Genomic DNA, 15136 nt, shown 5'->3' on the forward strand with positions numbered 1-15136 from the left:
AAGACTTGGAAGTGGAATGTTGTCTCCTCATTGCCAATGGCGACACTTGAGACTATTGAGTGATTCAAGTATTTTCAACTTCTGCTGCTCTTTTGCTTTGACATCCATCAGGCCATGTGTAATCAGAGAACAAATATGATCACTCAAAGGAATTAGTGGCTGGTAAATATAGAACTAACCCGTCACACCTGATTCACACAGAGATTGCTTTTCATCTTTCTCTGCATGACACGGAGCTCATCTAAATGAGAAGTACAACTGTTTTCAAAGGCAACTCCCATCACAGCTCAGAACTGTGAAGTAATGACAAAAACAAATCCTTTGGTATTATCTGTTCCACCCACCTGACTTTTCATTGCACTCAAGATACCTTAATGATGCGATTGAATGTTTAATGATTTTTTATTGATTGGCCAGGGTTGCATCTTTTAGAGAAATATCTTTGAATATTCATCACAGATAAATGATAAGCATGTGGAATTAGAAAGGATATGTTAATCAGCATTAGTGGAAAATCTACCATAGGAAAATTATTGTGATAGGTTTTATGGGAATATAAGGAAAATGTCTTAGACAGCTTGGGCTGCTATAACAAAATACCATGAACTGAGTAGCTTCTCAACAATAGAAATGAGTATCATCCTGGAGGTTTTAGGTCAGATATCAGAGTGCCAGCACGGTCAGGTTCTGGTGAGAGTCGTCTTCCACACAGCAGGTTGCTAACTGCTCATTGGAGAGCTAGCTAGCCCTCTGACCTCTTCCTATAAGGACACCAATCGTATACATGAGGGCTCACCCTTGTGACCTAATTATCTCCAAAGGCCCCAACTCCAAATACCATCTTACTGGAATTAGGATTTTAACATATGAATTTTTGAGAGGTACAAATATTCAGTCCATAACAGGTGATGAAAATTAGTTATCTCAAGAACTTCACTTTAGAGTTATAGATCATTAAGGCATAGCTCTGGAACTGTAAGCTTCAAGTTGCTTGAGGAAAATCCTACTGTATACGTCTGAGCCTGTAGTACTCAGTGTGTCTAGGAAATATGCTATATTGAGTAGAAAATAATCCCTTTTTGCAAATGGTCTTACACAAAGTAGAGAAAAGGTGAGGAGGAAAAAATATCAGAAATCAATCATGGAATGGTATGTGCAAATTGAAAGTTTAGCTAAATGTTTTTATCACTTACAGTTTCTGAGGGGCAGAGATTCATTCAACCCAGCTTTCCTTCTTGAACTGTTGGCACTCTGTGTCCCTATTACTTTGCTAAGAATATTCTCACTGAGGCTCAATACTTGCCTCTCTGGGACCCATTATTGCCTCCGTCCCCTTCATACATTCTTAGCTCAATGCCGTACTTTCCTGAGTGCTGCCTTTACATGACATTTGGATCTTATCTACCACATACCTTTATTCTCTTGCCTCAGTATCTTTTTCTGCGTTATTAATGTTTTTCCTTTCCTTTTCCCTTTTGCAACCCTAGTATGAAATGTAAAGTTCATTACCACATGAAACTTTAGAAAACACCTTTCTAGAACTATTACTCATGACATGACAGTTGGCTTTTAACCATGGATCGTATGCAGAGATTAATATACATAGGAAGAAATCAATAAGCTTCAATTTATACAAAATAAATGAAATAGAACAATATTTGAAAGAAAGATCCACAGTATCACAAGAATGTGCCTGGTGCCTGTATCATTTGCAAATGATTGATCCCGATAGTAACTAGAAGTGCCATAAGTTTAGAAAAGAAAGACATGTCTCTGGATTAGTCTAGAACAGTCTCATGGATTATCAATAACCATTGTTAGATTATGAAGATAGAATTTAGAAAGTGAAAAAGATTGGGTAGGTTGTTCTATAGGAAGGTAATCTGTGGTTAACGATGGGTGCATAAATGTATTATAAGTGGAGCTCCACTAAAAATAGTAGTGCATATGTAGCTGAGGTCTAATTCCACCTGAATCTGGGTCTTGATCTCATTACTACCCTCCATGTTTTCTGTATGAATGCCTTGACAGTGTATAGAAAATGTGTACGTGTGTGTGTGTGTATCTATACACTAATAAGTTTCTCACATATATAGTAAGATACTGTTCCATTGTGTGCCTCTGTCTCGACTACAGAGACTGGATTCAAATGCAAAGTAATAAAAGTATAGAGAATGGAATATTACTATATTAAAGGATACACTTTCAAATATACTCCAAATAACACTGATAGGGGTTTAGAAGAAATCTCATTTCATTTGCTAACTTTTTAAATGCAGGTCAAGTGTATAAACTGTCTCCTGAGAAGAAAACAATATGCTGAGTAAGACTGAGTGAGAATAGCCAACACTAGAGAGGAAATAATCACCCTTCTCTTCACTTTTTGTGTTTAACAATGATGTGAAGGCTAAGTGTTTAGCCTAAGTAAGGTGTTGATTGAAGTCATTGGCATGGCAATATAAACATGAAATGGTGTGCTTGCCTACATTGTCATTTCTAGTTGTTTTTCTGGAGATTATATATATATATATATATATATATATATATATATATATGTGTGTGTGGGCAAGCATACCATTTCATGTTATATATATGTATATGTGTATATATATAATCGGATAGATCAATGCAAAGTACTGAAAGCTCCCATGAAAAATAATATCACCAGCCATATATATATAGTGAGAGAAGTGAGAGAAGATCTCATTGAGAGACAAAGGGAATAGATCCAGGAGAAAGAAGGAGGGAAAGAAAGATAAATCTTCCTCTAAACCCTTGCTTCTGGGCTCTAGAAATTTTCATAGCTTCATGCTTTCTGCAGAAGACTTTCAGAAAAGTTTGATCAAAGAAGAAACTACCAATCATAACCCAAGAAAAATGTCATTACTATCCTTTTACATAAATAAACAAAACGTCTGTAGAGGTCAAGCCTCAAAGACAGCAAGAGAAGCAGAATCAATATCATCAGGGATGATAAGTCCTTTTCAAGAAGGCCTTCCTCTCAGACGAAGGGATGCAATCTTCCTGTCTCTCTTGCTACTAGTGTATAGTGCTATAGGGAATACAGATTTCCATATCTGGAACTTCTTCTTTTCACATGAAGAATTGAAAGCCCACATCATCCCTTCATCTTGTTTTCAATGATCCTTGAGATAATGAGTGGACATTATAGTTTTCTGCAATAACCATAATGTGAGTTCCTTTTTGCCTCTGACCTAGACGAAGCCCATGTCATGAAATAAATACTAACCTAGAAGCCATAACAGTCTAGGTTCAAGCCTTATGTTGTCTCGTAAGTCTATGACCCTGGAGAGCCACTCATCAACTTTAACTTTAGTTTCCATCCCTGAGAAAGAGAACGATAATACTTATGTTCTAGAATGATGAGAAGCTTAAGTGAAATTGATGTGTACGGACAATACTTTTAAAAAGTTTTAGGTGTTGTTATTATAAGATCAATACATTAATCATATTTTTTAAAAAAGTAAACCTGATATATTTCAAATTTTTTAGAATTGGTGACTCCTTAAAAAATACTTTTGAATAATGAATGCTGTAATTGCAGACCATTTCCATCGTTTTAAAAAGTTTGAGTATGTTGCCCCAACCCAGTAAAGTGATTTTAATTATCAGTCAATGAGATGAACCAAAACACATGATAAAATAATTACATGGATAACTCTGCCTCTCAGATAAAAATATGCCAGTGGCCTCAGAGCACTCTATTACAGGAAATGATGTAACCTTAGCAAGGCTTTTCTTGAAATATAAATAGACACCTTGAATTTATACTTGATATGTAATCTCATTACCACAGTAATGAAAACTAATATTTCTAATAAGTCTACCAGACTGAGTTGTGAAGTTACAAAGATAGCACGTCACTGGGAAAACAGCAGGAGTCTTAGAACCAGACATTCGTGGTTTCCATACGTGAGTTATTTAACATCAGGCATGTTATTGACCTTTATGTCTGGAAGGGAATGCCATTTCCCACTCCAGGCTTCAAAGAGGAGGATATCTTCCCTTTGCATATTCTGGCCTTCCTCTACTTCTTCATTCATTCCACCCTGGTTAAAGTGAAGTTGACATAACTAATTGATTACTTCGGGAAAAATAACTACATACTTGAACTAATTTCACTCCTTTCTCTTTTGCTACTAATCTTGTCTTTAAAAAGCACACGTTTTCCTCCAATCCTCTGTATTGCCCATAATCGGGAGGGTAAATCTGCTTAGGTCTGAGGTTCAGGATTAGCAGGAGTATTTGACTCACCTACGGAGAGCCATTCTTGTCAACTAGGTACTATTATTATTTTAACCCCTATTCTGAGGTCTGGACTATTTTTTCCCCTCAGCGTCTTCAGATTACACCAGGGTAGGGGAGGTACAATAGTAATTTTGTGATGGCTTCGTTAAAACCCCAACATCAGGAGACAAGATGGCGGGGAAGTAGGAGGAGGCGCCTTTTCAACCTGCACCCTAAAGTGAGCTGATTACCTACCAAAGAACTCCGATCACCCATGAAATCAGCCTGAGATCAGAATTATACACGTCTGGATCTCTACGGGGGCCAGAAGACGCCAGTGGGCACGTAAAGTGGAGTGGGAACGTCGGACCGATATCGGAAGATAAACAAAAGGGGGAGGGAGCCACCAGAAGCGACCGACTGGAAAATAATACCCCAATACGAGAGTGCCCGGCATCTGGGGACCAGCATTAACTTGGAGTCTTGTTGAAAGCACTCAAAAGAGCGAAGACTCGAGCGGGGAAATTGTGGGAATCGGGGCGGACAGGGATAGGGGCTTAAGTCCCCAGACCCAGGGCAGCCTCCCCTGGCGCTGAGCCAGAGAGTGCGGCGGAGAAACCTGGTCTTTGTCCCGGAGCTGCCAGTGCGCCCGAGAACGGGTGGAGTCCGGCTCCCATGAGGGGCTGGGAGCCACACCAGACGGCAGAACGCGCACCTTACTGGAGATGCGCGCGTGCCTCAACCTCCCCCGAGAGAGGTGCACGAACGCCCAGCCTGGTGTTCTGGGACCACGTGGCGATAGACCCACGCGGCGATAGAGCCGATAGAGCTGGAGGCGCCGCGCCCCAAACCATCCCCTGGGAGAGGTGCGCCCAAGCCCTGAGCTCTTAGCCCCAGCCAGCGGGAAAATCTCAGTGTGCGATCGCTGCTTGGAACCTCTCTGGCGGTCTGGAGCTGCCCAGACAGCCACAGCTGCCTTGGTTTTGCGTACAAGCAGGAGATCCTGCGTCCCCAGGGACCGTGACTCAGAACCTGCTCTGCCAGCGGCCCAGCGGCTGCAGCACCTGCAGGGGACCAGACTGAGGCTTCTCTCTGAGAGGGAGGTTGGGGTGCAGTTTTCTTTCCTCTAAACCTCCAAAAACCATCAAAAGCTGTCAAGGCGAGAGAAAAGAAGTGAACAAACATAAAAACCTCCAGAGAACAAAAACCTGAAAAAAAAAACGTTTTTCTCAGAGCCCACCCCCTTGAGGGGGTCGGGAGGACTTAACTCAGGGAACATCATTGACTGAAAACCCACGTGGCAGCCCCCTCCCCCAGAAAACAAATCAGGAAAAAAAAAAGACTACAAGAGAACAACCACCACTACTTCATAGATACAACTTTTATTTTTAATTCTTTCCCACTATTCTGGTTCGTTTTTTTTTCTTTTTTTATAAAGATAATTTTTAACCTATTTACTATCACAGTGAGATGTCCAGTACATCAAATTCCATGATAAACTTCTAACCTGAATTTTTTGATACATACACATGTGTTTGTCTTTTGCTTTTCTATTTTCTTAATTTTTAAAAAAAATTTTTAATTTAGTTTAGTCCAGTTTATTCCTTTTTTTATTTTTATTTTCTAATATTCATGTAGAGTTAAACTTCAAGGTAACCCCCTTTCTCCAAGCAATGCTACCCCTATAGGTGAACCAATTTTTAATTCCCCTTTTTCTTTGGAAAGTTGAGTCCTTTAACAAAGATATCAAGATACATCCAGGAAGAATCAAAATAACCTTCCTCGACCACACCGAGAATCTATAACCATGCTCCCATCTTTTTCTTCTGCCAGTGTCTCTGTGTATTTATGTTTGTCCGGATAGTATATAAATCTTATACTTGGGGTTCTTCTTGACGAGGCTCCTCCTTTTTTTTTTTTTGCTTATATATATATATATTTTCTCTCGTCATATACTTTTATCAGTCTTTTTGTTTGTCTGTTTTTGTTTGTATACGTCATAAACCTTACCCTGGGGCCCATTTGGGCTGAACCTTCACTTTTATCTTCCCTTTTATACCTGTCTCTCTCTCTCCCTCTTTTTTCTTTTTCTTTTCTTTTTTCTCTCATTTGGGTGGGGAATCCTGAGTGCTCAGAAGCGTTCCAGGGTGCACCTTGACTGCACCACGGTCAATACATCCAGCTACATCTGTCCAGTCATCTCTCACCAAAATGACTAGGAGGAGGAATCCCCAACAGAAGAAAAATACAGAGGATGGGCCTTCTGCAACAGAGCTAACGGCTATCAACATAGACAATATGTCAGAAAGAGAATTCAGGCTAACAATTATCCAGGCAATAGCTAGGTTGGAGAAAGCCATGGATGACCAAACAGAATTGATTAGGGCAGAATTGAAAGCGACCAGAGAGGAGGTTCATAATGTTAGGGCAGAGCTGAAGGCCACCAGGGATGAGGTTCACAACGCTCTCAATGAGTTCCAATCTAATCTAAATTCTCTAAAAGCTAGGGTAACTGAGACAGAAGATAGAATTAGGGATCTGGAGGACAAACAGATAGAGAGAAAGGATCAGGAGGAAGCCTGGAACAAACAGCTTAGAAGCCACGAAAACAGAATCAAGGAAATAAATGATGCCATGAAACGTTCCAACGTCAGAATTATTGGAATCCCTGAAGGGGAGGAGAAAGAAAGAAGTCTAGAAGATATAGTGGAACAAGTTTTTCATGAAAATTTTCCCAATCTTGCGAATGGAACAAGTGTTCTTGTACTAGAAGTAGAAAGGTCCCCCCCCCACAAGATTATAAATTCAAAAAAAACATCCAGGCACCTCATAGTAAAATTGAGGAATCATAATTGTAGATACAATCTCTTGAAAGCCGCTAGGACAAAGAAGCTCCTTACATACAGAGGAAAGCCCATCAGAATAACGTCAGACCTGTCCACAGAGACCTGGCAAGCCAGAAAGGGCTGGCAATATATATTCAGGGCACTAAATGAGAAGAACATGCAGCCAAGAATACTTTATCCAGCAAGGCGAACATTCAAAATGGATGGAGAGATAAAGAGTTTCCAAGACCGGCAAGGCTTGAAAGACTATGCAACCACCAAGCCGACACTGCAGGAAATATTAAGGGGGGTTCTATAAAAGAGGAAAAATCCTAAGAAGAGCATTGAACAGAAATATAGAGACAATCGACAGAAAGAAAGACTTCAAAGATAACACAATGTCAATAAAAACGTATCTCTCAATAATCACTCTCAATGTGAATGGCCTAAATGCACCCATAAAACGACACAGGGTTGCAGATTGGATAAAACGACAGGACCCATCCATATGTTGTCTACAAGAGACCCATTTTGAACCTAAAGATACACCCAGACTGAAAGTGAAGGGATGGAGAAGCATCTTTCACGCCAATGGGCCTCAAAAGAAGGCCGGGGTAGCGATTCTCATATCAGATAAATTAGATTTTAAACTAAAGACGGTAGTCAGGGATACAGAAGGACACTACATCATTCTTAAAGGGACTATCCACCAAGATGATCTAACAATTGTAAATATCTATGCCCCCAATATGGGAGCAGCCAATTACATAAGAAAACTATTAATCAAGATAAAGAGTCATATTGATATGAATACATTAATAGTAGGAGATCTTAACACACCTCTCTCAGAAATAGACAGATCATCGAAGCAGAAAATCAATAAAGAAATAAGAGCATTGAATGACACATTGGACCAGATGGACCTCATAGATATATACAGAACATTCCACCCTAAAACAACAGAATACTCATTCTTCTCAAGTGCACATGGAACCTTCTCCAGAATAGACCACATACTGGGTCACAAATCAGGGCTCAACCGATACCAAAAGACTGAGATTATTCCCTGCATATTCTCAGATCACAATGCTTTGAAACTGGAGCTCAATCCCAAGGAAAAGTTCAGAAGGAACTCAAATACCTGGAAGCTAAATACCACCTTGCTTAAGAATGCTTGGATCAACCAGGAGATCAAAGAAGAACTTAAACAATTTATGGAAACCAATGAGAACGAAGACACTTCACTCCAAAACCTATGGGATACAGCAAAGGCGGTCCTAAGGGGAAAATTCATAGCCATCCAAGCCTCCCTCAAAAAAATTGAAAAATCCAGAATACACCAGCTGTCTCTACACCTTAAAGAACTGGAGAATCAACAACAAATCAAACCAACTCCACACGTAAGAAGGGAAATAATCAAGATTAGAGCAGAGATCAACGAGGTAGAAACCAGAGATACAGTAGAACGTATCAACGAAACTAGAAGCTGGTTTTTTGAAAGAATCAATAAGATCGATAAACCATTGGCCACACTAATCCAAAAGAAAAGAGAGAAAGCCCAAATTAATAAAATTATGAATGAAAAGGGAGAGATCACAACTAACACCAAGGAAGTAGAAACAATCATCAGAAGCTATTATCAACAGTTATATGCCAATAAGCTAAGCAACCTAGATGAAATGGATGCATTCCTGGAAAACTATAAACTCCCAAAATTGAACCAGGAAGAAATTGACAACCTGAATAGACCGATATCTAGTAACGAGATTGAAGCAGTGATCAAAAACCTCCCAAAAAACAAGAGCCCAGGACCTGACGGATTCCCTGGGGAATTCTATCAAACTTTCAAAGAAGAAATAATACCCATTCTCCTGAAGCTGTTTCAAAAAATTGAAGCAGAAGGAAAACTTCCAGACTCTTTTTATGAAGCCAGCATTACCCGGATCCCCAAACCAGGCAAAGACCCTACCAAAAAGGAGAATTTCAGACCGATATCACTGATGAATATGGATGCTAAGATTCTCAACAAGATCCTAGCAAACAGGATCCAACAGCACATTAAAAAGATTATCCACCATGACCAGGTAGGATTCATCCCTGGGTTACAAGGATGGTTCAACATTCGCAAATCAATCAATGTGATAGAACAAATCAATAAGAGAAGAGAAAAGAACCACATGATCCTCTCCATTGATGCAGAAAAAGCTTTTGACAAAATCCAGCATCCGTTCCTGATTAAAACGCTTCAAAGTATAGGGATAGAGGGAACATTCCTGAACTTCATCAAATCTATCTATGAAAAACCCACAGCAAATATCATCCTCAATGGGAAAAAGCTTGCAGCCTTCCCATTGAGATCAGGAACACGACAAGGATGCCCACTCTCACCACTCTTGTTCAACATAGTATTAGAAGTCCTAGCAACAGCAATCAGACAACAAAGAGAAATAAAAGGTATCCAAATTGGCAAGGAAGAAGTCAAACTCTCTCTCTTCGCAGATGACATGATTCTTCATATGGAAAACCCGAAAGACTCCACCCCCAAACTACTAGAACTCATACAGCAATTCAGTAATGTAGCAGGATACAAAGTCAATGTCCAGAAATCAGTGGCTTTCTTATACACTAACAATGAAAATACAGAAAGGCAAATTAGAGAATCGATTCCATTTACTATAGCACCAAAAACCATAAGATACCTCGGAATAAACATAACCAAAGAGGTTAAAGATCTGTACTCGAGGAACTACAGAACACTCCTAAAAGAAATTGAAGAAGACACAAAAAGATGGAAGACCATTCCATGCTCTTGGATGGGAAGAATAAACATCGTTAAAATGTCTATACTGCCCAGAGCAATCTATACTTTTAATGCCATTCCAATCAAAATTCCACCAGTATTTTTCAAAGAGCTGGAGCAAATAATACTAAAATTTGTATGGAATCAGAAGAGACCCCGAATTGCTAAGGAAATGTTGAAAAACAAAAATCAAACTGGTGGCATCACGTTACCTGATTTCAAGCTTTACTACAAAGCTGTGATCACCAAGACAGCATGGTACTGGCATAAAAACAGACACATGGACCAGTGGAACAGAGTAGAGAGCCCAGATATGGACCCTCAACTCTATGGTCAAATAATCTTGGACAAAACAGGAAAAAATATCCAGTGGAAAAAAGACAGTCTCTTCAATAAATGGTGCTGGGAAAACTGGACAGCTATATGTAGAAGAATGAAACTTGACCATTCTCTTACACCGTACACAAAGATAAACTCGAAATGGATAAAAGACCTCAACGTGAGACAGGAATCCATCAGAATCCTCGAGGAGAACATAGGCAGTAACCTCTTTGATATCAGCCACAGCAACTTCTTTCAAGATATGTCTCCAAAGGCGAAGGAAACAAAGGCAAAGATGAACTTCTGGGACTTCATCAAGATAAAAAGCTTCTGCACAGCAAAAGAAACAGTCATCAAAACAAAGAGGCAACCCACGGAATGGGAGAAGATATTTGCAAATGACAGTACAGATAAAAGGTTGATATCCAGGATCTATAAAGAACTCCTCAAACTCAACACACACAAAACAGATAATCATATTAAAAAATGGGCAGAAGATATGAACAGACACTTCTCCAAGGAAGACATACAAATGGCTACCAGACACATGAAAAAATGTTCATCATTACTAGCCATCAGGGAGATTCAAATCAAAACCACATTGAGATACCACCTTACACCAGTTAGAATGGCCAAAACTAGCAAGACAGGAAACAACGTGTGTTGGAGAGGATGTGGAGAAAGGGGAACCCTCTTACACTGTTGGTGGGAATGCAAACTGGTGCAGCCACTTTGGAGAACAGTGTGGAGATTCCTCAGGAAATTAAAAATAGATCTTCCCTATGACCCTGCAATTGCACTGCTGGGTATTTACCCCAAAGATACAGATGGAGTGAAAAGAAGGGCCATCTGTACCCCAATGTTTATAGCAGCAATGGCCACGGTCGCCAAGCTGTTGAAAGAACCAAGATGCCCTTCAACGGATGAATGGATAAGGAAGATGTGGTCCATATACACTATGGAGTATTATGCCTCCATCAGAAAGGACGAATACCCAACTTTTGTAGCAACATGGACGGGACTGGAAGAGATTATGCTGAGTGAAATAAGTCAAACAGAGAAAGTCAAGTATCATATGGTTTCACTTATTGGTGGAGCATAACAAATAATATAGAGGACAAGGGTAGATGGAGAGGAGAAGGGAGTTGAGGGAAATTGGAAGGGGAAGTGAACCATGAGAGACTATGGACTCTGAAAAACAACCTGAGGGTTTTGAAGGGGCGGGGTGGGAGGGTGGGGGAACCAGGTGGTGGGTATTAGGGAGGGCACAGATTGCATGGAGCACTGGGTGTGGTGAAAAATCAATGAATACTGTTACGCTGAAAATAAATAAAAAATTGGAGAAAAAAAAAAAAGAAAGCTGATAGGGTCTGCGGGGTGTCAGCGCCCCCAGTGGGGAGGGAGAAAGAGGCTCTGGGAGGCTGTCCTGCTGATGTCCTGAACCTGTTTACACAGAAGAGGATCCAGGGGCTGTGATGAAAAGCTCCATGGCCTCTTCCTCAAAGACTCCACAGCCATTTATACTGAATTTGGGCTTTGCTTGGCCTCTGGTCACCGCTGCTGATTCTGCAGCCCTGAGAAGCTGACCCTCCTTGGGAGGTTTGTGTTTGGGCTGTTACACTGTAGGCTTCCAGGGTGTCCTATTCACAGAGGATGTGCGGCTTCCCCAGACTCCACACCAGTGACTGTGGGATGGAGCCAATAGAATTTTAGAGGGATGTGTGTCTCCACTGGGAATATGCGTAGGAGGACTTGTCATTGTTTCTATGTGTTATAGACTCCTTACTGTAAGCCATTTGTAATGTGAACCATTTCCTACTTTCCATTTTTTTGACTTTCCAATTAAGAATACATTTTGAGGGGCGCCTGGGTGGCTCAGTGGGTTAAAGCCTCTGTCTTCAGCTCAGGTCATGATCCCAGGGTCCTGGGATCGAGCTCCGCATCGGGCTCTCTGCTCCGTGGAGAGCCTGCTTTCTCCTCTCTCTCTGCCTGCCTCTCTGCCTACTTGTGATCTCTGTCTGTCAAATAAATAAATAAAATCTTTAAAAAAAAAAACCCCAACATCAAATGTATCAGCCGGAAATACTGAAAATAAAACCAAAAGAATGGAATTTGGGAGACCAAAGTATGCACGGGGAAAGCCTTGGTGGTTTAAGGATGAGTAATTTGGGCCTTGGTGCTCTGACTGTGGTGATTTGTAGAGGTAGCATTAGGTTCATACGTGTTTTTAAATTCTATGATTGACTAAATTGAAATATTTTAGCCCAGCCACGTGGTATTTTGGTTGTGGTAGATGACTGTAGCTTGCAAGGTTTTTTGTTGTTGTCATTGTTTTGTTTTTGTTGTTGTTGTTTGTTTGCTTATTTTGTCGGTAATTAAATGGCTTTATTTTCCCGTATACAGACATTTAGACGAAGGTCCCTGGGCCTCAGTAAAGATATTCAAGAAGGGATATCAATGAGAAAGGTCCATGAGAGATGAAATCAGAGGTTGACAGTGGGCATCTCAGCAAACTGGGATGGAGCCTCTCAGTTCTCAACAGAGGTGCAGAGTCTGGCAAAGACTCAAAGCTCCAGGGCTTAGAAAGGACAGACTTCCACAATCAGGAAGCTGCAGCCTCCTCCTCTTTTTTTTTCTTTTTCTGTCTGAAGCAAATGTTCCACGGCAAGGAAGAGTACAGGTCTTTTAGGTATTAGTGGGAAATACAGTGTTTGCTGCTTCTAAATTGCCAGGTAGTGAATTTCTGCATGTGTCTCAAAGCACCACTGGGTTTTTAGCTTAATCCACTGAGCTACCCAGATGCTCCGGATGCATCTATTCTGACACCTCTGTGCTCCATAGTGTTTTTTATTTTATTTTATTTTTATGTTTTTTAAAATTTTATTTATCTTTTTAATTTCTTTTCAGTGTTCCATAATTCGTTGTTTATGCACCTCACCCTGTGCTCCATGTAATACATGCCCTCCATAATACCCACCACTAGCCTTACCCAACCTCCCAGCCCCTGCCCTTCAAAACCCTCACATTGTTTTCTCAGAGTCCACAGTCTCTCATGGTTCGTCTCCCCTTCCAATTTCCCTCAACTCCCTTCTCCTCTCCATATCCCCATGTCCTCCGTGTTATTTCTTATGCTCCACAAATAAGCAAAACCATATGATAATTCACTCTCTCAGTTTGACTTATTTTACTCAGCATAATCTCTCCCAGTCCCGTCCATGTTAATACAAAATTTGGGTATTCATCCTTTCTGATGGAAGCATAATACTCCATAGTATATGTGGACACCATCTTCCTTATCCATTCATCTGTTGAAGGACATCTTGGTTCTTTCCACAGTTTGGCGACTGTGGACATTGCTACTATGAACACTAGGGTACAGATGGCCCTTCTTTTCACTACATCTGTATCTTTATGTAGGCATAAAGGGCTTATGTATGGCAAGCCCCATATGCGGGCTCTTGGTCCAGCCACTGAGAGAACTTACTTGAGCACGGGGCTCATGATGAGGGTCACAATGCCTGTTTGTGGCCAAGGCGGCTCTCACACATGGGTGTGGCATCATGGGCCATGCTGGTTTCTCCCACCCTGAAGGTTGGACACCATTCCAACAGCAAGGTTTCTTACCATGGGGAGGGAGGAGTTCTGATTTCTGCATCAGGTTCACCTCTGTGCTGTGAATGGAGAATCGGTCTAGGTTCTGAAGCCTGAACACCGAGGTTGGGAAATGGCCTAAGGCCATGGCGGGACCAATGTGCTCAGTGTTCGGCCAGCTGTCTGGGAATTGGTCGGGAGGTCTGGGCTCAGGCTGTGTCAGACAGAGCATAAGTGCCCAGGGCAGCCTCTATAATTGGGGTGCAGTGGAGTGGCGTGCAGGTTGACCCTCATTCGGGGTTTCTGGGCAGCCCCATTAGGCAATGTTTTTCTTCTGGTGGGCAGGCAGAGTGCTGTGTTGTGGCTCCGGAATTCCCAATCTAGAGGGCTTGTGGGCCAGGAGTGTGAAGACGGAAGTCTGAGAATACAGCAAGGGTTAGGTTATGGGGCGAGGGCACGACAGGCCCACTCTGCAGAGGCTGAATCGAGATCTCCTGCAACTGAAGTCAGGGCCAGGATCCGATGTTGGATCAGGTTGAAGTTTTTGTCCATAATGGCCCCTTCATGAAGGGGGGGGTGCCTCATGAGGCCATGGCGGTTTTCCCACGTTGGGATATGTGAAATGCTCCAAAGTGCAAGGATACCACCTGCGGGACAGTCGAGTCCAGTTGAATAGCTCCAGGACGCCCCATACAGAAAGACTCGAGAGAAGGGTTCTAAGGATGGATGCCTGGGCAACCCACCTCGCATTCCCATTGTCTCTTAGTGACTAGGCAGGTTCGATCTGCTGGCTATGGGGCGAGCTTCCCTGAGGGCGAGTTGAAATGGACTCTCCTGAGGATGGGTCATCATGTGGATTTGGGTCCATGGAGACCTTGGAATGTGGCGGTGGCTCAGGGGCCCGGAAATATTCTCCTAACTGGAGGATTGGACACAGCTCCAAAGAGCAAGTGTCCCATGTGGAGATGAGAGGTGTTCTGATTGGTGCCTTAGGAAACCCACATAGGCTGGTATTTGAAACCAGGCTTCTGAGGAGAGATGCCTGGAACCAAAGCAAGGGTTCAGATGAGGGCTTAGGTGATTGTCAGGTTCAATCTTCTGTTTTTGAGGATATCCGTCTGCATGTCTGAGTGGAGGTAGTTGCTCAGCTTGTGTCAGTTCGCCCCTGTTTGTCTAGGGCGGCCTACACTATTGGGATGGCCTCGGAGACCTTGGAGGTTTCTCCTAATCTGTAGGGTTGTGGCCAATGGAATGGGCAGAGTTTCCTTGGAGAGGGCAGGCACAGTCCTGCGGTGTGGCTCCGGGGACCCCAACCTGGAGAGTGTGTGGGCCAGGGCTGTGGGGACAGAAG

This window comes from Martes martes (assembly GCF_963455335.1).
Source record: "Martes martes genome assembly, chromosome: 5".
Classification (NCBI taxonomy): domain Eukaryota; kingdom Metazoa; phylum Chordata; class Mammalia; order Carnivora; family Mustelidae; genus Martes; species Martes martes.